This window comes from Sparus aurata, chromosome 13 (assembly GCF_900880675.1).
Source record: "Sparus aurata chromosome 13, fSpaAur1.1, whole genome shotgun sequence".
Taxonomy (NCBI): domain Eukaryota; kingdom Metazoa; phylum Chordata; class Actinopteri; order Spariformes; family Sparidae; genus Sparus; species Sparus aurata.
Genome location: NC_044199.1, coordinates 31,357,907 through 31,383,828, shown reverse-complemented (window position 1 = coordinate 31,383,828; position 25,922 = coordinate 31,357,907). Strand labels below are relative to the sequence as shown.

At 43.8% G+C, this 25,922-nt stretch overlaps 1 protein-coding gene across 1 annotated transcript in view; it reads right to left on the bottom strand.

Moving 5' to 3' along the window:
• sgcd (sarcoglycan, delta (dystrophin-associated glycoprotein)) overlaps positions 1-25,922 on the bottom strand; it is a 316,040-nt gene that overhangs the window by 160,344 nt on the left and 129,774 nt on the right. Inside the window, exon 3 of the mRNA XM_030438196.1 lies at positions 24,458-24,519. The gene's annotated coding sequence lies outside the window, so the exon portion shown is untranslated. The remainder of the gene's footprint in view (positions 1-24,457; positions 24,520-25,922) is intronic.

Here is a 25,922-nt window from a genome sequence, read left to right as displayed (position 1 = left end):
AGGTGCTACAGTTACATGATGAGCGTTCAAAGCAGAGCTGGGAAGTTGTCTATCAGCCCTGCAGAGGGAATGTCAAAGATGTAGTTTTGAAGGCAAATGAATGATGTAAATGTTGAGCAACCTCTGCTGCCAGGTGCAGAAAATGTTAAGATTCAAGAGAAAAAGTCTCTCGCTGCACAGAAGCAGAGAAGTCTTTGTATGCGGTTTCAACACCAGTGAAGTCATTGGTATAAACATATATTTACTATACATGTTGATGAAAATTCTCTGTCATCCAGGTCATGGTAATTGTTAGCGCTATATCGAAGGCGACTGGACGTGTTTCAGCTTCTTTCACCTCTCATCCGAGAGGCTTCTTCAGTTCTAACTAACTGGAGGGGAGTTGCAGGCTTTTGTTAATGGTCCCCAGACCAGTCACACCTGTGCTCACCTAGCTCTAAAAACCACATGAAGGACAGTTGGGTCAACAAGCCAAAAGTGTCCTTAACAACTCTGTAAGGACACTCCCACACAGGGTTTAAAAGCCTGCAACTCCCCTCCAGTTAGTTAGAACTGAAGAAGCCTTTTGGGCTCACCTAGCTCTAAAAACCACATGAAGGCCAGTTGGGTCAACAAGCCAAAAGTGTCCTTAATAACTCTGTAAGGACACTCCCACACAGGGTTTAAAAGCCTGCAACTCCCCTCCAGTTAGTTAGAACTGAAGAAACCTCAGACTTCTTCAGTTTTAACTAACTGGAGGGGAGTTGTGGGCTTTTGTAAATGGTCCCCAGACCATTCACACCTGTGCTCACCTAGCTCTAAAAACCACATGAAGGCCAGTTGGGTCAACAAGCCAAAAGTGTCCTTAATAACTCTGTAAGGACACTCCCACACAGGGTTTAAAAGCCTGCAACTCCCCTCCAGTTAGTTAGAACTAAAGAAGCCTCTTGGATGAGAGCTGAAACGTCTTCAAGAAACTGAAACGAATCCAGTTGCCTACGATACAGCGCTTCCCTACTATATAGTGCACTACATGTAATGGCTACCATTTTATTTCAGCATCCTTAAAAGGAAAAAAGTACTGTCATGGCAGTAAAGAGAGAAGTCAGGTGAAGTAGTGTAAAGAGTCCACATATGGAAGAGGTTGTGGTGGAAGGATGAGGCCAACAAACACAGGAGTGAGTTATTTTACGTCAGTAATGTAGTCAACAAAGTCTTTTCCTGACATTGTTGATTAACCACAATTTTGGCAAATGTAGTTATTATATGTAAAGAGTTACAGAGGGTAAGTCATGCACTGTACTGTACCTCAACATAAATGTAGTTGAGAGAAATAAAAAAATAAAGGACTATAATGTGGTACTCGAACGATCCAATCTGTGATTCCGGTGCAGCTTTCAAAGTGTATTTCATATCATCAACAACCTGCTGAGGACATGATTGTATTTCAACAAATGAAAGCTTCTAATCTTTTACTCTTTATTGAATTTACACAGATTTCACATTCAAAACTCACTCGGAGGCACTGTGGAAAGTTCTCACCTGTGCACACAAACCTACACACACATTTACGAGGCAAATTACACACACAGAGTGGGACAAATAGACCCAAGACTCGCAATGTTCGTGAGCCTGCTCACACACCAACACACACACACACACACACACACACACACACCACATCCACACAGTGCTTTGAATTCCATTTGCCCCGTAAAGCTCCTAAAACTCCTCTTCTTAATTCTCCCCTTCAAAAGCAAAGCCAGGAGAGTAATCCACAATCTCAGGATCTTCTCTCTTTTGCTTCCAAATGCAAATGGAAATCCTTGTTCTACAAACGGCTTATTGAACGGCTCGGAGAAGAAGCTGTCGCCGCTCATCAGTTTTCCCGCTGAATGCCGAGCGGGAATTTCATCTATTGCCGAAGCCCAAGACGATCCTGCGATGCTCTAATTTCTCGACCCTGCAGGAAAGTGATTCAAGGATGATCAAGAGGCGTTTGAAGCTGCGCCACATTTTATTTGCCACAGTTACAAAGTGGATCCTCTGCTCACTAGTCACGCGCTGAAGGCGATGCAGTCAGTTCAAGGTGGGGTCCGATGTAGTTTTAACGATGCTTGGCTGAAGAAAACAACTAAAACAGAACTCTTCAGACACGGCTGTCAAATGACTAACTGGCGGCCATATTTAGCTCCTCAGTTTCAGCAGAAGTTAATTAAGTTCAGACAACTATATGAACCTGGGTTCAGGGGGGTTACTGAAAAGAGAAATGTTCTTATTTTCCTGCAAGGTTTGCTGAAGTCTTTCGATGCAAACTCCAGTCCCCTTCATGAAAGTCGTACGTGCTACACGCCCATCCACTCTCCATCTTCCCGCCTCCCTACACAAAGGGCACGCTGCTTCCTGCATTAAAACTTAATTTGGCATTTGATGCAAATTGCGAGGTGCAGCATCATCCAATTAGGAATAACTTCCAATGATAGTGGGTTGAACAAAGGGGCGTTGCGGATGTCTAAGGAGTATCTTTATGTTTGGAGAGCGCACATGCTTTATAGATGTCGTTAACGCGGCCTCCTCTGGCTCGCGGCACCTATGACTACCGAGTTAAAGCAAAATGGACCGAAATGATTAATACCTGTTATTAAGTGCTTTGGGTTCAGTCACCTTTGCGTTTCATCTTTAGAAACTGAAAAAAAATGGACGTCTATTTAAATGCAAATGTGGAGATAATTTAGAGGATTGCTGCCGTTACATGTCACACCTCTTTTACACACGCCATTAACATGCAGTTCATATCAGCTTTATGTCCACGTGTGATTTAAGGGGACATTTCCTCTCCTGAGATCTTTTATCAAACAGACTGCCGTGCCGGCCACACTCACAAAAAAATAAATTTCGCGACTCATTTCTTCCAGGCTGAGAACTGCATTGAATGCGTTAGATTGCATTGAGCTGAAGTGAACTGAGTTGAATGGAATCAAGTTGAACTTACTGGGACTGGAGTGAACTGGAGTGTCATTGAATTTGCCGTCTATTGAAATGAACCGAACACAGAGAGCATATAGACCTGTGCTGCCTGCTGCTGATAAGCAGAGAGCTGTATATCTGTGTGTGTGTGTGTGTGTTTGATTAGCGTTGTTGGGATTGTTGCTGCTGAATGTCACACACTTCCAGTGTGACAAACCGTTTGGCAGGTGCAGGCCGAGCGACGTGTCAGCGCTGTCAGTCAAGCAGCTGAGCCGTGAGTGGTGGTTGTACGTGAGAGAGAATCGAACAGATACAGAAAAAGAGCAGACTGTTGCAGTTAGTGTAAGCACAATGCCTTCATACTCCATGGTAATGTAAACACTATTGAACTTGGAACTCTTCAAGTAGAGCAGTGGAAATTTGTTTTTTTAAACAGAGCAAATAAAGAAGGTGTTGGATTTTTTGTTGGTCCAATATGGTGGACACTGCAAAATCCAAAATAGTAAATCCATTTAGAGAACTGAATTTAAAGTAGCTCCATAACTGGATTACTCTCAGTGTTCTTGAACATAATGTCAGAGAGTGAAGAGGTTACGTCTTCCTTTCATCCTGATAAAAATCTCCTAGCAACTCCGTCTCGATCCTTTATAGAGGCTCGTTTAAGAATCGATGAAAATGTCCTCTATGACAATCAGTGTCAGTACAGCTGCCAGTCAGACGAACATCTGATTACTAGAGACGCTGCTGATGTTAAATGAAGACATACTGACAGGTGGTGCAGAAGAGCTGGTGAGTTAATTGCTGACGTGCTATAGATGATGAAAGTCAGAAAAACAAGAACAGCAGTTATAGATATAAACATCATTTATATACGTTCTGCATGCATCACTCTTTTCCATTGGTCTTTGACGGTTTTCTACACCAAGCAGAACAATATAGAAGAAGAAAAAAAGAAAACCCAATCTGATTTAGATGAGTGACCTCGACAGTATATCAACAAAATTCTGGGACAAGTCCATGAGAAAATGTGTAGACTCGGGTCATAAAACCTCTTCCAAGACCAACTGGAGGTCAGAATAAGGAATTTAATCAGTTAAATTGATCAAAGCTCCTTTTTGAGAAGACCTGAAAGCAATAAAATGCAAAAAATCACTCTCGAGAGGCCTGTTGATCAGAATTATGTTCTTCATACTTCACTCCCATGGAGGTGGAGTCATGTGTTCACTGGTAAAGATGCATGTTTTCAAGTCAGTCAGATCATCAGTATCAACAGCTGTGTAGAGCTGGGTGTCATCTGCAAAGCAAACGGATGATGACATGTATGGTTAGACAAAAAAAAATGAAATCATGTGGCACACCATGTTGAACGTTCATTGTGGGATGAACCACAGCGAGAGAATTAAGGATCAGAGTTGAAAAAGGCAGAAAAAGTTTCCTCCAACAAAGGTCTGCAAAATCAAAATGTCTTACTTGCTTTAGGATTCAATGCCATTTAAATATTTGATTTTCTGTGCCATCAGTTCAGACTCGAGTTGGCGCAGAACATGCTGTGTGCTTTGTCTGCTGGTGACGATTCTAAACGTCACTTTGAAAAATCCCTACAGCCTCAGATGTGACACGTACTGGTTCTGAAGCTCCAGTGGGAAGAATGAACATGAAGAGTCTTTGAATTTTTGATTTAAAGCTGGGAGGGTTTTCGCTCTATATCTTTTCTTCTCTAAGGCTCGCGATTTTGCTGACAAATTTTACAATTTTTGGATCTTGTCCACCATCATCTTCATTCAAATTGTCATAAATTGCATTAGCAGAGCTTGATTTAGAACATTTTGCCCTTGTGATGCTCCAGACCTTCTCTCTGAAGACCCCAAAACAGAGAGATTGTATCAAGATGTAGGACGCTATTAAAAAAAGATGGATGATTGATTAAACATACAGAAAGTGAGGGATCCAACATACGCGTCTGAAGCTTCACCTCATCCCCGAGTCTTATCTTGCATGTCATCTCTGTGATATCCTTCCTCGGCTACAGTTAAGCATGAACATTTCCTTAAGTACCCGTCTGCAGCTCTCCCTCAGCAGAGCCAAAACACCGGCTCCTTTATTTAACATTTAAACCGCAGTTTAAATAATGCATCGGTGATGGGAGGGATGAGGGCCGGGGGTTACGAAGAGTTGGTATCCGATAAGTGAGCCGCTGCCCGTCAGCAGAAAATGATCGGGGATGAAACTCTCAGCCAAGACGAAACAGGTCTTTTATGGACGACCGGGCGAGACGGGGGAGAGTGCAGCGGGAAGTCACATCCAACCACTCAACTGTAGCGAGAGGAGTGTGCGTCAGGGAGAGAACGTGTGTGTACCTATAATCATGCATTTTCGCTCCAACTCTGCGGTCGCGTCTCGCAGAGGAGAGCGAGGGAAAGGCGGAACCCGACGCTCTGCAGAGGCTCGTTTCTCTCTGCAGCTGCGCTCTGCTTTGTGATACACAGCGAGAGAAAGCGCTTTAATGGATCGTAGAGAGTAGCGGCGGCCAGACGTACGAGCTTCAGAGGAATAAAGGACAGGTAATGACTGTTTAAACTGTCGGACTCCGGAACAGAGGACAATTACGTTCGCTGGGCCGTCGTCTGCTGGCAGCAATTATATTCTATATCATTTGTTTTATCAGGTGGGTGGGAGAAGAAGACCCTGACCTCTGTGAGACTCCCCGGTGGAATAAACCGCAGAAATACGAGAAAGGAATGAAATGGTGCTTTAAGTGTAACATATGGGAAAAGAAAAAACTAAGACACACGCTGGAAATGACAGGTGATACGATTGATTCATGAAACGAAAATGAAATGTAAGACCGATTTGAAGTTTTTACAGGCTTTCTTTATTTTGTTCTTTGGGCTGTAAGTTTTGATCTCTTCAGCGGTCTGTGTTGTGTATGAATGATATACACAGCGCCCGCCTGATGCCCGGAAATTGGTCCCCAAGTCTCATATCATCATGCAGCTACCTGAAAGGATGAACTCATCTGATAAATGTGAGTTGTTTCATGTTTTTCTGAGCCGCTCCGTTCTTTTCTGTTTGTTTTGACAGTCCGCAGGGGATCATGGGACTGAGGCTGCACGCCAGCGTCTCTCAAGTTTGTTGTGTTTTGCGAGAAATAACTCCACGCTGACCGAACGTCATCCAAGTCCCAGATGAAGAAGAAGCAGAACTCTCACACTGGCGGTTCAGCCACGTGATTCATCGCAGGAGAAGAGAAACGGAAAAAGAAAGGGAAGACCCGGCCGTGCACTACCAGAGCAAACCTCCTGTGACTGTTAGACATGTTCTGCATGTTATGACAACTGTAAAGGTCCTTGCAGACGAACATACAGTTAAATAACTGTTCCCCACTTGAGCATGTAGAGATATTACAGACAATAAATGTGATCATACAGCAGGTCCAGGGGGAAGAAGTGCAGTGGAGCACGGTGCGGTCAGTACAGTCATCAACCGTGCACAGTTCCAGTGTATTATAGATCTAGCACATACACTGCAGAGCTTATAAAGATCTTATTTCTCTCCACAACTGACGGCACGATCTCCAGCGGCCTCATTACCAATATCATATAAATACATAGCCTGGGACCTTGATTTGTTCAATAATTCAGCCGCTGCTTCTCCCGTCGCGCAAACTGCAGCTGCCGAAGGCAAGTCTGGAGGATGGTGTTAATACTGAACAGGGAACACGAGTCCTGTGTGTGTGTGAGTAATAGCGCGAGGCAATTGGATGAATACATCAGGGCTCGCCAGTGGACTAAATCCACTGCCAGTGGAATTCCCTTGGTTATTCAGTGTTTGTTGTCAGAAATTACCTGGATATTTGGCAATTTAAAAAGTCAAAGTAGTGCAACATCCTCGTGGCTTAGCACAGGATTAACTCAGACGAGACTATCAATCAAAATGATATCAATATCTCTAAAAAAAAAAAACACGTCTGCAATACAAGTCTTTTCACATTAACATCAGATTTATGTGAGCTGACTTGCCACATTACAGTGTTTTGTCACCAGGGTGCAGATACAAACCAGACACATCACCTGTTGGAGTTGTTATGGCTGGCAGCAGACACCTGCCTGATTATGCATCCAGCAGACGTATAGCAACACGTTGAATTCCCTTTTGAGACGTGTTTGTATCCATCTTATGAATATAAAGCCCTATTATTTGCACGGAGCTATTATTACCTGGGGACGGCCGGTAATTTGTAATAATCGTCTTTGATCTTAATCCCATGCAAATCAGCCATGTCTGCAGTTTGCAAAGTAAAAACTCGCCCTCCTGTTATCGACCATACTGAGCCAAAAACACAGAGGTGCCTTAATAATAATCATCCTGTGCAAATCGGCATCGCTTCGAAAATTTGATCAGGGTTCATGATATGTTGAACAGCACACAGCAGCTGTGCTGCGAGAGCGGCTAGATTGATGTTTAACGTGATGACAGCGAAGTTTGGTGCAACGACTGGTTGTCGTATTCCAGCACAGCCACAAAGCATCTGTTGCTCGATCTGAATGAGCTGCAAGTGTGTATGTGTGCTTGTTACACATGCAGGAAGTGGAAGAACATTATATTAACACTGTTGCTTGTGAAGAACTGACACTTCTCACATCACACAGATCCTTGATATCACATCGGGGGGATAATGTCTGTAAATACAGTGTGAATAAAATACAGACTCTGAGGGAATTTCAAATTCACATGAGTTCCCCTGATAATAATATTCACTCTCCCTTAGCTCTAGTTTAGTCCTGATCCAATTTCTGAGACAAGTATCTGGCTTTACTTCATGTGCGTCCTGTTTGGCGCTGGGATGGAAGCGTACAGTACGTTTATCAGAGCTGGTTTGCTGAATACAGCCGCCTGCTGGAGAGCAGGTTGACGAGAGCCCCGAGGCTGCATCACTAAGTAAATGTACCATAAAACCAAAACTATGAAAACTAATAAAAGAGGCTAAAAACCTCCACAGCTGATGGTCAGGTGTTTGTGTGTTTGCTTCTATGAGAAACCCATTCACATAACAGGTAGTTACTGGTTTATTGTTGATTAGCAGAAGTTAACGCATGAGGAGTCATTGTTAATGCACCCTGTGGTGAACCTGTGCTGTCGAAACTCAAACAGACTGAAAGAGCAACAAACAACCCTGGAAAAATCTGGATCAATGAATTGTGTAAAGTGTCAGAGCTTCCCAGCAGCCCCTCAACACAGAAACGCAGAAGCATTTTCAAAACAGCGTTGGCTTCTTTCTCCGTATCAAATACAAAAAAAGCATTTTACCAAACACAAAGCAATCCTAATGTTCCCTGTGATGGATTGACTTCACAATCGATGTTCATACTCGACTGAAGCAAGGTGAAACTAGCTTGAAATGTATTCATCAATATAAAGAAGGTGCGACGTGTGCAGCACATTGTGAATCTGTACAGGTAGGGGAGGAATCAGGTGAGGAAGGCGATGAAATGAGAGGAAGAGTAAGAAAGGAAACAGACGAGGAGCTACTTGAGCCTCAGTGATGTCAGCATCGACCGTCTGTTTCATGAGAAGTCAGGATGTCTCTCTGTTTATCTGCTGAGTGTACGTGTGTGTCCGCATGAATCAAGAGTTGTTAAGATTTAGATTTGGTTTTTTGGTTTTTTTGCTGAGGGTCAAAGTGAATGTGAATAATTCATATTCTGCATCGACCTCTGTCAAAGACTAATAGGAACTGCAGCAACATCGATCGAACCAATTGTGCCGGTCGTACCGAAATTCCTCAACTATCAACATCCTCTGAAATCCAACTCCATCCTCATATTCAGGCTGCTGATTGGACTGATAAACAATGACCAATGCCAACCTGATCACCAGAATAAATCATGTACGGCACATTTCTGCAAGAGCACTAATGAAACTCTGCGTTTTTTTTTACTTGTTTCTTCAGGTCCAATATTCGTTGTTTCTCACAACACTGTGTTCGGGTTAGGTACAAAAACCACTTAGTTAGGTTCAGGAAAACATCATGTTGTGGCTTAAAATGCCTGATTTGGTCTCACCAAACATGGCTGGAAGTGTCCTGAGGTCTCTTTTGAAACATCTGGTTTCGTTGCCACAAACACGGCTGGAAATTGTCTCCAGCTCTCCTTGAAAAAATCCAGCGGTGTCACATCTACAAATGTTGAAACGCAGACTTAATCAGTCGTCACCAGCTTGGCAGCTTTGGCGCCTGAAACTCCTCCATCAACTTCACTTCTCCTCACGCATTTTGTGGTAATGCCAAGAGAATATGTAGCCTTTGACACATACTAATCTTGATGTATGTGGTTTGGAGAAACATACTAACATAGTGATTCAAACCCAAACTACAATGTTTTCCTTATCCTAACCAAGCAGTTTCCTCGTGTAACCGCACGATGAAGCTCCGGTCCGTGTGTCGCCATTCCGCGGCCCATGTGTTTAGGGAACGGTGATTTATGGTGTTTTTTTTGGAGTGCACTGAGAAACAACCTATTCAGTCGTTTGAGCTATGAGGTAGTGTTTGCTACAGTAATTGCAATAAACAACAAATTCTATATACGGCACTGGCAGAGGAACCTGGCTGGTAAACTGTGTAGCTGATCCACCGCAAGAAAGTTCAGTAAACAGGTTTAAGATGCCAAAAAAACACTGAGCTCTCAGCCTCACAGCAAAGGATCCAAGACAAAAGAAGAGAAAACAATAAAAAAAACCAATGCAATGTAGCCAAGAGCAACACAATGTGCCTCTGTAAATATAGTATAATCATGTGTTAACGCTCATTTCCAAATCACCCACGAGATGAATCCAGAAGAAAAAACAACCTCCTGCTTATTTCTGCTATTTCGTTATTCCTCAGTGTCGCCCCTGCAGGAGGTCACCGTATTGTTTTTTTTCTTTTGAATGTTTTCCGGTTGTAGCTGAAGATGTGGCCGTAGATTAATTCATGATTACCAACAATTAATCAAGCGCTAACTGGCTCTCGACGTACTTCAGAGCAGATGATTGCCCACAGAGCAGCAGCAGCGGCAGCTCTTCTTCTCTTGTGTTTCAGTACATCAGAAACAGAGATGATGATGATGATATTAAAATCTCAGTGAAGAGCTTTCCCCTGTTCAGCGTCTCGTGTGAACTAATGCTGATGGCCTCTCATAGAGCCGGAGCGTATTACAGCTCCCGTTAAGGAGGCCTGTTCTCATCAGCAGCGGGGTGGCTGTTTGAGGCCGCCTGAGTTCAACAGCTCCACAGTCGCACAGCTCCCCGCTGCACTCCACAGCTTTGTTGTCACGCCGGTTGCACTTTGCAAGGCAACTGTGGCAATCTGTGGCGTTCAGTTTGCTCCAATTCTCTTTTGCTTTCTTAGCAGTACAGAAATGTGCAGCCTGCCACGACGCATCCGTCTTGTTTTCCTCGGATGATACGAAACCACGCCGACGTAATTCTCTACTGACACGTTGGGTTTTAAATGTTCGCAGATCCTAGAATGCATGATCAAAAAGCAGTTCAGAGTTTGTATGTATATGTATATTTTATGCTTCTTAACTATCAAAATGAGTTACACTCGAGTAGATCCGCGCAGAGCTTCCTCAAGAAGGTCAAAGAAAAATCTGCAGAAGTTGGAGATGAGAGAGCCAGAACCTCCTGGTGACGGTTTATCAAGACGCCTGTCTTTCACATGGACATGAGTTTTATGTGATGCTGCTTATCGAAGCAACTCAAAGACTTGTCTTTGCTCTCTGTGCACATTTTGTTCTGCTCTATTTTCCACTGACTTCTACATAGAGAGAATGTAATTGACTCCTAAACCTAACCAGCGACGGTTAGGTTTAGGAGAATATTGTGGTTTGGGTAACATAAGCATGTTTTTTAACATACGTACCTATGCTACACTATTAACCAGAGTTACGTGATAGACATGTCGTAACGTAGCACTGACATTATGTTTTATTGGAAACAAACAGCAGTCTCCTGCATGCTAGTCTTGTGTCTGTTTGACCCACCTGAATACCCAGTCCACATCACATGACTTCCTCCTCTGCTGCTGCAATAATAACTATGACCACTAGAGGTCAACACAGAACAATAAATGTATATATACTTTCACAGTCGATCTGGATCATTGTTCTCTGGTTTGGGTCTGATTCTCATCAGGTCCCGTTCAGTTTGCATTTGTTCTTTGAAAATTACTTCCGTCCCTGCTGATTTTTGCAGACGGCTATGCTAAAAATTGAGTACAAAAACTTTGGACCAATGAGGTCCATGTCTGCTGCCTCCCTGTGGGTCCGAATTTAGGCCCTTCAGAAATGCGTTTTAATCAAACCGGTGGAGGAATGGGACCTGTAAATGATTTGTGAGAGGGAATATAAAAGCACAGATGTAACAACAATCTTTTAAAAGCTAATTTTCTATTCATGTTCTAACATTCAAGTACTCATTAAATGCACAGTAGGGACAAGAAAATTAGAGTTATTAGAGTAATATAATTTTTTAAATGTTTCTTTTTGCAAATGTTATTAAAGGGATATTTCAGCAAATGACTGTTGGACAGATGCTGACTCTTTGTCAACAGTTTGAGTCAACTACACTTCCCATGATGCTCGAGTCAACTAAATCTCCCTCGAGACTGTAGCTACCTGTTTAAAGACTTTAAAGACTGGTTTTTCCTTCATAGAACTTTGTTACACAGGATTTGTTGTGAGACATAACTCCACACGTGTAATAATTGTAGGGCCTCATTAATCACGCAATAATTTAATGGATTAATTAAGCGCTGAAAGTCAATAATCTCTTCAGTCACACCCTCTAGACTTCACATAAAAGGGATTCTTTAAAAAAAAAAAAAAAAAAAAAAGGAAGAAAAGAAATCACTCCAGCCGGACCAGAGGCCGACAAGGCAATCCAGAATTTTTTCAGGCAAACTGCTGACTCACCTCCACCCTTTGTTCCACCTCTCGGGATGAAGACATGGTCAAAGACAACCGGGTTGCCATGACAACGGTATTGGTACCCAGCAGCACCACAGGCCCCCCGTCTTTTTCCTGCCTGAGCACCTCGCTCGTTTTTACAGCCTCATGCTTAGACTCGCACACATTTGCACATCTGAGCCTCCCGGTTCAACCTGCCGCCGTCGAGCAATTAGAGGCTGAAGTGTCGCGTTCAGTGAGCTCCACCGCGGTTGTTAAAAAAAGAGGGCGGGTGTTGCCTTTTTCTTGCTTTATAGTTTATCTGCGTAAGCAAATGCTGGAATTCTGTCTGATGTTTTTTTTGTCCCAGACTTTTCAATCTCAAAGTTAAAGTAAATGAAATAGTCGGCTCCGGAGACAGACATCTCAAAATGTCCTACACTTGACTGGAACATTCGGTATTTGCTTCAACTTTTCAAAGCTTAACAAAAAAAACAAAAATGTGTCGACTCCAACAAAATCATCCACAAATGAAGCATGACTCAGCAACTGAACAAACGACCGGTACTGTTAGGTGGTTGTTTGTAAGGTTTCAAAATAAAATCATGTTGACTGCTCACGCCTCTCGCCGCTTCTCACCTGTTCTTACGGATGCTTTTTTGAGTTCCCATCTCAGCAGATAACTTTGGTGGGAACAATGGTGTTATATTGTGAGTGGTGAAATGATGGCCAGGGCCAAAAAACAAAAACATAGCTCAATTGTAACGAACCTCCTTAGAGAGGCAGTGAGAGTTATATCATCGTCTGAGCGCTCGCCAAAGTTTGCAGCTTCAGCTTTGTTCAAATCCAGACACTCACAGAGAGAGAGCTGAATGTTAAAGCGGTGGTTTTGGGAAATCGATCGCTTTTGCTCTCTTGATCAGAAGATCAATCTTCATGGAGTTTATTTGTCTATTTTTAGCCTTTATTTAACAAGGTTAGTCCCACTGAGATGAAGGATCTCTTTTACAAGGGAGACCTGGAGGTGACACAAGAAAACTTACTGGTTTGAGAGATATTAAAAAGATCAGGGAAAACATTTGCGCACAGACAGTCTGGAGTCGATGGATCTGTAGCTTTAAAATATTTTGTTGGGTTCAAATCTGTAGATTGCTCCAGAAAACCTGAACAGTTCTGGCTGCCACGTTCACGGACGGAGACAGAAATAGCCGGTTTGTCAACGTGACATTCCTCGTTTGGTACACATGTCAACCTTGGATGTATCTGTGGTTTGCAGACATGTTAACTGCTGATGTTATCTCTAAATTAGGGTGATTATTCCCCGATAGATTAACCATGATGTCATAAAACTGTTCTCACTCTCTGGACTGACACCCCTCCTCAATCCAAGGTTTGTGGAAATCCGTTCAATAGCGTTTGTGCAGTAGATCAATTTACTTTTAGATGACTACACGATGATGAGTAAGAGAACCTGTTTGTAATGCATCTCAAAGCCTGGTGATACAGGCTAAAGCAGCCAGTTAGCTTAGCTTAGCACACAAGACTGGAAACAGTGTAAAAAGCTAGCTTGGTCCTGCTGAATGATCTACATCTTTGGTGCAGGCTGTTGGCATGAAACCTAAAACATCTGAGCCATCTAATAAAATCTGTTGTTTGCGGATACATCGCATCTTTACAGGCTTGTCGTGTCTTGTAGGGCAGGACTGCTGCTAAAACGCTCTAATACTGTCAGCTGTTTGTTGTCATGTCTGGCCACCGCTCCGTCCGTTCTAGCAGGAACCCAAAGAGAACCGAAGTAATGATGCAGATGGCGTTCCAGGTTTCGGTTATTGAGCTGCTTCACTCGATGACGCTTCAGAATCAAGTGCCCTGAAACTGTGAATGTGGCGACACAGGAGTCAAAAGAATCCCTCATCTGATCAGTTTATTCTTTGTTTGATTCGAAGCTGGTTCACTTCAGTTCAGTTTCCTCACAGCGACCCCACTGGCTTCTATTCGTGGCTCCATCCTGCGCTCCCTCCCTCACCATCAAACCTCCCCCTCCTCTCATCTCTCCATCCGTTGGGTCTGAATGCGTCTTGCAAAGCTCCTCTTCATGCTCCCCCTTTTCTCTCCCTTGCTTTTGCTTCTCGTTCACCAATCCATCACCGATCCTTCACTCCCCCGACTCTTTCACTCTCCCTTTTCAGCCTCTCTGCTTCACATCGCCCTCCTCCTGGTTTTCCATTTCCCCTCTTCTGTCTCTTCTTCCTCCCTCCCTCCCCTCCTCTTTTTCCTCATCCGTCTCATCCCATCTTTTTCTGATCTCGCTTGTTTTCAGTCCTGTTTTGTCTGTGATTTGCTTTCCCCCCTTTGTCCTTCGCCCCCCTCCCTTCCCTCCTCATCTCCTTGCTTGACTCTATCTTCTTTTTTTGCCTCCCTCTTTGTCTCTATCTCAGTTTCTTCCTGTCATCCCCCCCCCCTCCCCCTTCTCCTCCCCCTTCTCTTGCATTTTTCAGATGGCGACGTGGCCACAGAAGAAGAGTTAAGAGATGGTGGCGGCGCCTGGTTGAATGTGCCGTGCAGTAAATCCCCCGGCTGATGTCCCGCTGCATTTAAAGTCTCTAATCTAGTGACAAAAGGAACGAGGCGATGAGCTGGTGCCTTATGGGAAAGGTCAAATTGCTAACTAATCTGCCCCCCCCGTCCGAGATGTCCCCCGGTGCTGCTCTGGGCTCTGTAAAAATCCCGCTGTGTCATTGCACTCGTGTCTGGAGGTCACTGTACTGCGCAGAGCGACCTCACAAGTTTTGTGTAGCAATTAATTACCGTCACCGTGGCCGGCACATATGGGCCTATTATCATAAGGCCTCATGGGAGGATATTTCCTGCAGCCATTATTCTGCGGGAAGTGACAGGGAACGTTTTAAAATGCCAGCAGGCTTTTTTCTCTTGCTCCTTTGTTGGTTCCCGTAGTCGCAGCGGAGACGAGCAGATAGGGTTTGTTGGTTATTTTTAACAACATGTCTGCCCTGAAGACACAGCAGAGAGGGGAAGGAAGGATGTAAAAGAGAAGATGGGAGGACAAGTATAATTTTCTCATAAGCGTCGCCCCTTTAACAGGCTGTTTTATGACATTTTGTGCTTTTATTTGACTTTCGCCGTATTTACCTTGTTTTGAAATGCCATGTGAACAACGACATCCTTTTTTTTTGCCTGCGTGCATCACCTGAAGGAGTAGATAACTCATACATTCATCTGTTCTGAGCACTGCTTTTAATGGTATTTACGGCCTGCTTTCTTAGCAACGACAGTTCAAAGTATTTTCAACCCGTGAATCACATTTTTTTAATCGACGGGCAAAATATAAACAGGACCGAACACGCTGTGAAAGACGATTGTGCACGATGTCTGACAACATTAGTGTGACTGTCTTCTATATTAAAACGTGACCGAGTGAATCCTCACAGTCCATTATTAGCTCGGCTGCATTGACAACAGAAACAGCAGTTGCTCTCCTCTGTTGGGTTCTGACAGAGTGGGCCCTCCAGGTGGCCCGACAGGTGTTGACAATGTATGTTTCTGTAAACCGTGCACATGTTGAAACTTAACTTGAAACTGAAATGTATCTTTTGGTGTTCTTCACTTGGTTAGGTTGAGGAGAACATCATGGTGTGGATTAAAACACCTGTCTTGGTTGCCACAAACGCGGCTGTACATGTCCCGAAACTCAGTCTTGAAACGCGTCCTGTAACTCCGGGTCGTAACCGTGTAATGTGACCATGATGTGATGCGTTTCGTAGAAATATCAATACTGAGTCCGACACACATAAATGTGGACGTCATCTTGGTTTGCAGAGAGATTAACTGCCAACATTTTCTCCTGGAGACTGGGCTGATGGTCAAATCTGAAGCATTTTTACCTTAAAATCTTTTCTGAATATTTAAATAAACCATCTTTTATTGACTATACTGTAAATCTAATGTGTTTTTTTTTTTCAGTTTTTAGATTTTTTTTGCTCCTCTTCCTTTTCATGTTTCTCGACAGAACATTTCCTTTCGGGACAGAGGTCTGATTCAGGGAAGGTCGTCTGATGAAGGCACTCGCACGACTCCGCCGCCGCCGCTTCAGCTCAGAGAATACTTATTCATTGTTTGGCGTTTTGATGTATTTTTGATATGCAAAAAGGCATCCCGGCACTAAAAAATTTGACAAATTACTTCAACCTTTTCAGCACCACGGACAGAGACGCTGGCATTCTCCGAACAGACGTGTCGGCGCTGTGTGTGTCTGCAGTTTGTGGAGATGAGGAGAGAGGAATGACCTCTGGTGTTCGAGGCAACGCGAGCAAAATCAAAGAGATCTGGAAACAGAGGTCGTGTTTCAACAATGGGATTCTAGGAGTGAGCGCTGAACCCCAAATCCAGTGAGTGTATTCAAAACTACACCGGGAGTGGTCCACCCATCTTATTAATCACTCCCGTCTGAAACGCTCGTCGAATCGATTATTTTAATGATCAGTTTTTTGATCCGCTCCTGTTTGCTTTCGTGCCTTTAGGCTATATCTTCCTCTTAGGAGAGAGCACCTGATGCACGGTTGGTGATCTGATATGACACCTGCATGGCTTCATCATGTAGGCTCGACTTCCCCCTCCTCAGTACACACGATGATGTATGATGCATTTTAGTTATGCTTTCATAAAGTTACATTTGCCGAGTTATTTCTCCCAGCAGATGAGCTCTTGTTCTCAGCTGTGACTTTTTTTTTCGTCTTTATCTTCTGTAGGAATCGCTTTTTAAATCGGAGGCCCAGACTGGAACGCTCTCTACCCTGCGCCTCGAGTCCCGCAGGAATCATTATTACCTGGGGAGATAATTGTTGATTTCAATCTCCTGTGAATACGCCAGCTGTGAAGTCACAACGCCAGAACAGATGTGTTACTGTGCTGTGGTTAAGATACTAGTCCTTGTTAATGCTCATTTGGTGGAACATCAGCGTCCCAGGAAACCTATTTTATTTTTTTTAATGCAACTTCAAGTTCAAAGTTGTACTTCATTACTTTAAATGCTAAAATATGAACTTTATTCGGCTCTACTGTATGCAGGCGCAGGGGATTCAGGCAGTTATTACATAATTCTGTTATATCTAGTTATTTTACATGAAAGATGGAGGTATGAGGAAACTTTTGCTTTGATTAAATTTACACAAAACCCCCCAAAACGGAGCTTTTCTCAGCTGAACTAACTAAACTGAACGAACTGTGGGTTGATTTAACCGGCCAGTTGCCAGAGCAAAATGACAGCATCGTACTTTTCCCCATGGATACTTTAAATTTACATGTTTCTTATCCATCATATCAACATTTTGGGAGGTTATACTGAGTTACGTTGGGAGTAGGAGGGACAGTGGTGCCGTCACAGCGAGGTGGCACGGCTTCCATCCGAGAGACCGCTGTTTCAGATGGCGTTTCAACAACTCTTGAAAATGTATAGCAAGTTTTTCTCATCTGTGTTTGAGGTGACAGAAACAGGTATTTGGAGACAAAACATGATCTTTTGCAGACTCAAACTGAGTGGTTTAGTGCCTAAACCTAACCAGACCACGGAGGGTTTCAATATATCTATGGTTAGCAGAACAGCAGTGGTGTGCACGGGGGGGGGGGGCACAATTGTTAAAAAACACGCGCTAAAGTGCCCACCTGGGAGCCAAGACATGCGCTTAAGTGCCTTCTTGGGAGCCAAAACACGCGCTAAAGTGTCCTCTTGGAACCAAAACGCACGCTAAAGTGTCCTCTTGGAACCAAAATGCACACTAAAGTGCCCTCTTTGGTGGCAAAAACATGCGCTTAAGTGCCCTCTTTGGTGACAAAAACACATGCTAAAGTGCCCTCTTGGGAACCAAATCACGCGCTAAAGTGCCTTCTTGGGAGCCAAAATGCGCTAAAGTGCCCTCTTGGGTGGCAAAAACGCACGCTAAAGTGACCTCTTGGGAGCCAAAAACACACGCTTAAGTGCCCTCTTGGGTGGCAAAAACGCACGCTTAAGTGCCCTCTTGGGAGCCAAAACGCGCTAAAGTGCCCTCTTGGGTGGCAAAAACGCACGCTAAAGTGCCCTCTTGGGTGGCAAAAACACACGCTTAAGTGCCCTCTTGGGTGGCAAAACCACGCGCTAAAGTGCCCTCTTGGGTGGCAAAAACACACGCTAAAGTGCCCTCTTGGGTGGCAAAAACGCACGCTAAAGTGACCTCTTGGGAGCCAAAACGCATGCTAAAGTGCCCTTATTTTCGCCGCTGCCCTTCAAAAAGTCTGTGCACGCCACTGCAGAACAGTACAGTTTATTCTAGTGAGTGAGTATTTAGTATTTCCTGTGTTTGTCACAGGAGCGGCAGCTGTGAGGTTCACGTCTCTGTCTTTGTCCCCCTGTGTCATCTTCCTCCTGGGCGCGACGGTCCCCTGCGTCCTGCCGTGTCCTGGCTCGGAGTCTCTTCCTGCACTGTACTCTCAATCTTTGCATATTTCATTTTCCCTCTCTCTGTTTTCCATCTTTCACCCTCACCTGTTCTCCCTCCCGTTCCCAGGCGCCTCTGCCTCCCTCCCTGTATTGTTGGCACTGCTAACAGGCTTTTTTTCGAAGTGGCCTTCAGAAGCAGCTGGATCGCCGCCGGGAGCCTTTGGAGACCTGCCAGGCCGTCATAGGCCCCTCTCCACTTTATCCTCCTCCGCCTGCCCACCTCTGCTTCTCCTCCTCTACACATTTTAATCTCTTTTTTTTTTTTCTCTCTATGCCGGCATTCATCCTCCCTCTCTCCCTCTCTCCCGGCCTACTTCTTCACTTATCTCCTCTCCTCACTCTTCCGCATCCCTTCGCTCGTCAGCCTCTCCGTTCACACTCACATCTTTTCATCTCTGCTGCTCTATCGTGCAGTAAAATCACTGTTCAATCTCTCCTCAGCATTATGCTGTCAAAAACTAAATTGGGATTTCATGCAGCTGAACCATAATAGCTCCCTGCTGTTTGTTCTCTAACCCACTGTATTACTTCACAACATGCCGGAGTTGTCCGGCAGTAAAAAAAAAAAAAGAAGTGGAACTTGGGGCATGAGGGCCTCTACCTCCTTCAATTCACGTTGTCTCACATAAATATTCTGTCACAATATTCTCACAACTCGTCAAAAGACACAAAAGAAATCATCTTATCTACAAAATCCCACGTATTGTTTCTGAAACAACCTCTCCCTCTTGCTCTGTTGAGAACAACACTTCTTAAAGTTGAACCAGACAACTCCCCCCCTCGTGTTTTCATGGGGTATCGTTGTTGGCACCGCAAAGACAGCCGGAGTGCTTTTTTTTTGTTTTCCTTCTAAGCAACGACCAGCAAACAGGACGGACAGTGAGTTCCTTTATTCACTTTGTCTAGGACAGAGACGTGAAAGCAAAAAGAAGCGGTGCCACGCTGCCGGCCCGAATGTCGACCTTCATTTTCCGAGGAGATTTTAATGTCCGGTGACAGACAAAAAAGTGAAAAGAGGTTCAGAGGGAACAAAATCTAAATCCAGACCGTTTCATAATTCTAAACACTGTTCAATCAACATCTATTCTTCTGTCCTCTGCTGTTTCTGATGAGCTTGAATCACATTTCCAAGGTTTCTCAGCTCGGGCGTGGAGACTCATATTTCTTTTTAGCTAAAAGCCTACAGAATGATCCATTATCATCCTGGGCTTGTTGCTCCAGTTTTGTGAGTGAACCCCTCTTAATGAAAGAATAGCTGAATCTGCTGAATCTCTTTCAAGATGAATAAAAAGTTTTTTATTCAGTTTTTACGTCAACATTTTGGAGAGGAGAGGAGAGGAGACAACATAGTGAAGAAAGGGTTTATTTTTATTTATTTTTTTTTTTTGCCAAAACTAGTCGTACTTCCTGGGTACAAGATTACCCGATCCTCCAAACGGTGAAGCCTCAGAGCCTGCACACAGAAACATGGGTAGCTTCCGGTTTGGCTCCCTGACTAACGTTACTAAGGTGAGTGATAATATACTGAATGGCCACTTTGTTCACGATGTAAGCTTATGGGAAACAAAAAAAAAAGGATCTCTTTTGTCCAGTGTCCATTAGTTGACGCTGTAATTACATGGTTTGGCTGTTACGCACTCTTCCTCTGGGCTAAACATGTTGGCCATATCTCACCTGCTGCTCTGTAAGAAACTGAAATAAAAGAAACACGGCACTGAAATGAAATCTGAGGCATTCTGACGTTGCCTAAGTCTGCTGCCTGCATTATTTTTGTGAAATTAGGTTGTGAAGACGTTCCTGATGCGAGTTCAGAAAGAGTCCACCGCTGGTATAATCTGCTCTTTTTAAAATGTAACACTTAATTTGGCTCCACTGATGGAAACACACTGGTCCGAAGGGGTTGTCAGGCAGCTGTTTACTACAGTAGTGAGCAAAAAAAAAGCATCAGTTTGATGCGTGAACCTGCAGCTCATGTAAAAGAGTCTTGGCAGCTCCTGAGTCGTGGCGCAATCGGTGCATCAGGGTGGGTTTCCCTCACGCAACGTCTGGAAATCAGCGATCTCAGGCAAACACACAGCCTGTCATTCAGCATCTCGTCTTGAAGGTATGTTGTTTTTCTCCCTGCGTCTCTCCAGATTCATTCTCAACTTTCCTCCTCCCCCCATCTCTTCCACTTTCCTCTCACACACTTCCTCTCTTGTTATTATTTCTTGTATTTCCACTCTGCACCTTTCTTCAGAATCATTAGCATGCTAACGCCAGACAGTCACACAGGTAATAGTCTCCCGTCTCTCTCTAAATTATTTTGAAGGCGCCTCTCAGCGAAGCGTTCAGTCTCAAACTTTAAAAAAATACATATTCACTTTCAGAATGCTTTTAGAAAGTGCGGAAACCGATGAAATATGAAGCAGGTCTTCGCTGGAAAACACAGAAGTGCTCAGTCAACTTCCTCAAAGAGCAACGCTTTAAACAAGCCAGAAACATGGCTGCTTCCGGGCGTGTCGACACTCACGCACAAACATTAAAAAAAACACAGACATGCCGGATGAATATTAAATCTAACAGTGACTCGTCAAATTAAGTCCCGGGGGAGAATCCTGTTTCCAAGTTTTAGGGAAAGTAAACTACTAAAGAAATGTGAGCACATTGTTGTGTCTCAGCTCATCTCAGATGCATTAAGCTAAAAAAAAGAAAAAAAAATTAAGCCCAAAGCATCATTTACATAGAAATGCAAATGGGAACACCTGGCTGACACTTTGCATATGAATGGCACAGTTTCACACTGTCACTGTGTTTTCTGGTCCAATCCTGAAAATGAGATCACAAACAAAACTCAAACCAGGTTGATGGCAGCTGCAGCATCTGTAACCGAACCTCTGGCTGGAATGAGGAAAACACTAGCAGGTCCACTGCTGTTGTTGATTTCTTATCTAACTCAACTACTTGGATTATCCAACTCTGACCGTCCGTAGGAGACGGGATGAAAACCCGCGTCAACAACCCGATCACCAGAATCGAGTAAAAAAGCAAAAAGGTTGATGTGAAATGTAACTGAAAGTGGCAGCAAACACAACACGACACACTTTGCTGCCACTTTCAGTTTCATTTCATGTCTTTTTTTTGTCTTTTCATGTCAACCTTTTTGTTTTTTTTACTCGAGTTGTTTACTTTAGTTGGGAGTTTTGCACAAATGGCCCCTGTTTTTTTTGTTTTTTTTTGTTTTTTTAGCTAAAACAATATATTTTCCTAACCCTAACCAAATGCAACCAGACCATAAGCAAAAAGTTAGTTACGACATGAGATGTTACCAGAAAGTGGCAGCAAACTCGACACACTGCCAGTGGTCTGGTTGCATTTGGTTTGGGTTAGGAAAAGATATTGTTTTAGCTAAAAAATAAAAAAAAAACAGGGGCCATTTGCGCAAAACTCACAACTAAAGTTATATGTATGCAAAAAGACAAAATCATCAGATGTGTAAATGGGCCATACGCCTGATTCTGGTTCTGGTAGCACGTGCAAGAGCTTTTGTATATTGTATATCCATTTGTCATTGAGGCGGCAAAGTAGAATAAAAACAACCCATTGGATCTGATCAGTGAGGGTCTCCAGCAGCATCAGAGCAGCTGTTACGCATGGTTGTGATTATTTAAAGGAACCGCAGAAACGTAGAATAGCAACCGTTTGTTCTGCCGTCTTGACATAAAGCCCTCTCTGACATTTTTACAGCGGTTACTTCCTGTTTTGGTTGTTTGAGGTAAGAAATCGTCGCTCCACATGTGCAGGTACTGGCCAGGCTGCCATCTTTTTGGTTTCTGTGTCTGTGGATGATGTTGACAACAGACTCTGATCTCTGAACTCCACACTCACACACTCCTCAGGACGCAGACAAATCCTCCGATGAACTCGGGGGGGGCTCGGCTGACCCGAACCCGACCTGCGCCTTTGTCCTCGCGCTGAAAATAATCCAAAACAGCCTCCTGCTCCTCCAGCAGGAGTGAAGATAAGCAAACCGGACACAAAGCCACGACACACTGAGATGCTGCTGCACAACGTTGAGTGCGTGTGCTGTGCAGCTGGCAGGCCTGCTACCAAACCTTTCATTCTTATTAAAGTTGTTCTTTTTGATTTTCGCAGTCTGTTGGCACAAAGCGTACGGCATGTACGAGGCGACGCGTCTCCAGCTCAATGACAGCACGTGTGATTGTTCCAGACGCAGCCTCTCTTTGTGCCTCTATTTGATTTCATAAAGCCATTTTCTGTTTTCTTGCAGCAGGAAGCACCTGTGAAAATCGGTTTAATCGCTCTGGCAACACGATGTTACGTGCTGCCTGCTCTGTGCCTTTGTATTTATTTGTACCAGTAAAGCAGAGCCAACAGAAAAACGACTGTCTCTCACGACACCCCGAGGACAGATGCTGCGTCGGCCTGAGCTCAGGAGAGACACCTGTGTTTCTCTTTGCTCCGCTTCACTCAGTTAAAACAGCGAATCACCTGCGGAGGAAAGTAACTCACACCTTTACTTAAGTACATTTCCCCTCGGTATCCAGATTTAGGTTGCACTCTGTTTCTGTTCCAGGGGAAAAAAAGGATGATGTGAAATGTTGTTTTCCTCCACTACATTTATCTCACAGCGACAGTAACTTTAACCTATAGAAACCTCATTCCAAGGCAGATTCTATAACCTGGCTTGTTCAGACGATGTCTTTTGAGGAAGCCATACACTTAAGAAAAAGAATCTCTTCAAATCTCTTCAACTTCAGCTTCTTGTGGTTCATTAACTGTCAGCCTTACTGAATAGCATGTTTTGGTGATCCGACCTTGAAGCTGTCCTTTGGAGTTGAAGAGACTTTTAGAATGTTTGGTGCTTGGACGTCAGTAGCGAATGTTTAAAATAAGTCTAAAAAAGATGTGGCAACGGAGTAAATGTGGACTACAAGTGTGTGGTGTCGCTTATAACTAATAATAAACTTACATGCATCAGTGAAAGTGAAGCTACAGTGTTAGAATATAACTCTGGTAAAAGTGAAAGTTGCACTTAAAGAATAAAGTCCTTGAACAGAAGTCTTGTAGCTGCTGTCAGCGCTGTCGTTTTAGCTAACTTCCTGTCCGTGTTGCAGTCCCGCCCCCCTCGACGTCACCACATGAACACGCAGCATTAATCGGCAGACGCTGCAGCAAACAGGAGGATCTGTAGACGGGACCGCCTCTTTATGGAGTTCTCTGTCCTGATTGGATGAGGTGGGCAGTGGTACCAGAGAAGAAGAGACACCCTCACTGACCGAACACCAAAATATATCACTTACAGCAGCTTTAATGTATCTGATAATACATTTATTTGACATGAGAAGTCATTTTCTAAAAGTAAAAGTAAATCACACATTATTTAACCTGCATGTTTAAACTGGATACTCCTGATTTAGGTGTTTTTCTAAGTATTTTAGTACATTTGAGTGAAGTACGTGTACAGTACAGTAACGTGCTGCAGACTATCACGTGTGAAGCAAGCCTACAGCAGCTTTGTGGATTGTCTCTTGAAAACTTTCACTTCCACTTTGACTCGAAGTGTTCGGGACGACTTGTGTTAAGGGATAATGCCCGGATATACGAGTATCATCGCCAACCAAAATCCCATAAACCCACCGCCAAAATCAGCAATGAATTGATGCCTCTCACAAGTATTGTGTGTATCCAAAGCCTCGTAAATCTTCCTCCTCCGCGCTGTAGAGCTCCATTGTTGCCCGAAACTAAATTAAAAACACATCAGTGAGCCGCAGTGGTGCACCGGGTGACTTGTTCCCCGCCATGAAGACACACGCTGTAGTTTGTTTTTGACTCAATCACACACACACACACACACACACACACACACACACACAGTCCTGCTGTCACAAATACTCAACCAGATCACCAAATGTGGATTAATCCGCAGCTGAAAGTAGTCCCAAACAAACCACTTTTTAATGCACTTTTTAATTTACTTTTTTCCATCCATGTGCACTTGCACTCCAGCTGACACGCAGCACAAGAACAAACAAACACACATCAAACCGAGCTGCATTCATGCACAGATTAAAAAAAAAGTGAAACACACACTCACCTCAGTGTATGAGTGTGCTGATTCGGAGGTTCTGACAGGGTCCGGGGGATTGCTCTAATCACCTGAAATGAGGAGGTAGAAAGATACGGTCAGCATGTGAAGGATGGGCCGGCCTCTAAGCTGATCATCGCCTCCCAGGCCCGTATTATTATTTCCCAAGTTTCTCCAATTAGGGAGTGCTGATGTGGGATCAGCTCGTAGATCTCTCCGCAGTCATCACATCCAGCGCACGGGGGGGTGAAAAGGTAAAACCGGGATGAACCGAGGGACCGGATCAGCAGAATTCCTCGAAAATCCTCCTCAAACAAACAAAGCTTCACGGAGCTCTGGAGGTCGTTTCAACTCTCCGAGCCCTCGTTTGACTTAAAGTTGTGCTGTATGGACCTAAAGTTGTGTCTTTAAGGTAAATCAGCTTTAAGTTTAGCTGTTTTGCAACGTTGCAGCCGGCAATATTAAAAAAACTAAGACAACAATTCATCACCTGTAGGGTTTATGCTGCTGTACAGTTTTTTACTGAAAGCCGTTAGAGAGTAAAGCTCCACACTGTATTATTTAAGACTTGAAAGGAAAAGTTCACCAAAATTAGAAATTCGTCTGTTATCTACAGCCGGTTGAAAGTCAGGTGACGCTTCCTCGTCTACTACACAGGTTAGGTAGCTCGGGACAACCAAAATACTCCGAAAAAGAAATCACACACTGTAAAAACATTAGCGTTACGGGCTCAACTGAGCAATTGAGGTTTTTCGCCATCTAGTCGCCATCTGCTTCAGTTGTGTAGGAGAACGCTGCAGCGCTTCTTTTGCTGCAACGGAAGTGGACTTCGCTCGACTTTCAAAAGGCCACGGGGTCGAGTACGTAATGACTGAATATTCACTTTTGGGTGAACTTATCCTTTAACTGTTTCACTGGCTCGGATATTCAGGAAGTTTTATCTAGTGAGCAGCTAGAGTGATGGTGTAAAGTCGAGAATAAAGGGCACGACTGACATGATCTCCTTCACTGATGGATCGCTGTGTTTTTGACTCATTTTGACATTTGATATCGTGGAATCACACAAACACTGACCTCAGTGTGGATCAGACCAAAACTGCAGATGCCATAAAACCAATAAAAGCTCTTTGGACTAAACAAAAAGACTTTTAGAGTGTTGTTTCAGCTGGTCTGAAAACAGTTTCAGCAATAATGTTCACAGTCGACAGCTGATTATGTCATTAGATAATAAATGAACCACACCAGTGACTTACATCAACAGTCGGTCCAAATGAAAGACAGATTTACATTCCCTGATTCACTGATTCTGTCAGTCAAGGAGAGCTTTGTATCAGATGGTTGCCTGTGATCACAAAATACTAAAGTCAAACCTGATATTTTTGCTCTTCATTCCCGGCAAATCAACCATTAATTCCCCGGATCCACTTTGTTTGAACCGACTTTGTTCGAGCATCCAGTTGCGCTGCAGAGGACG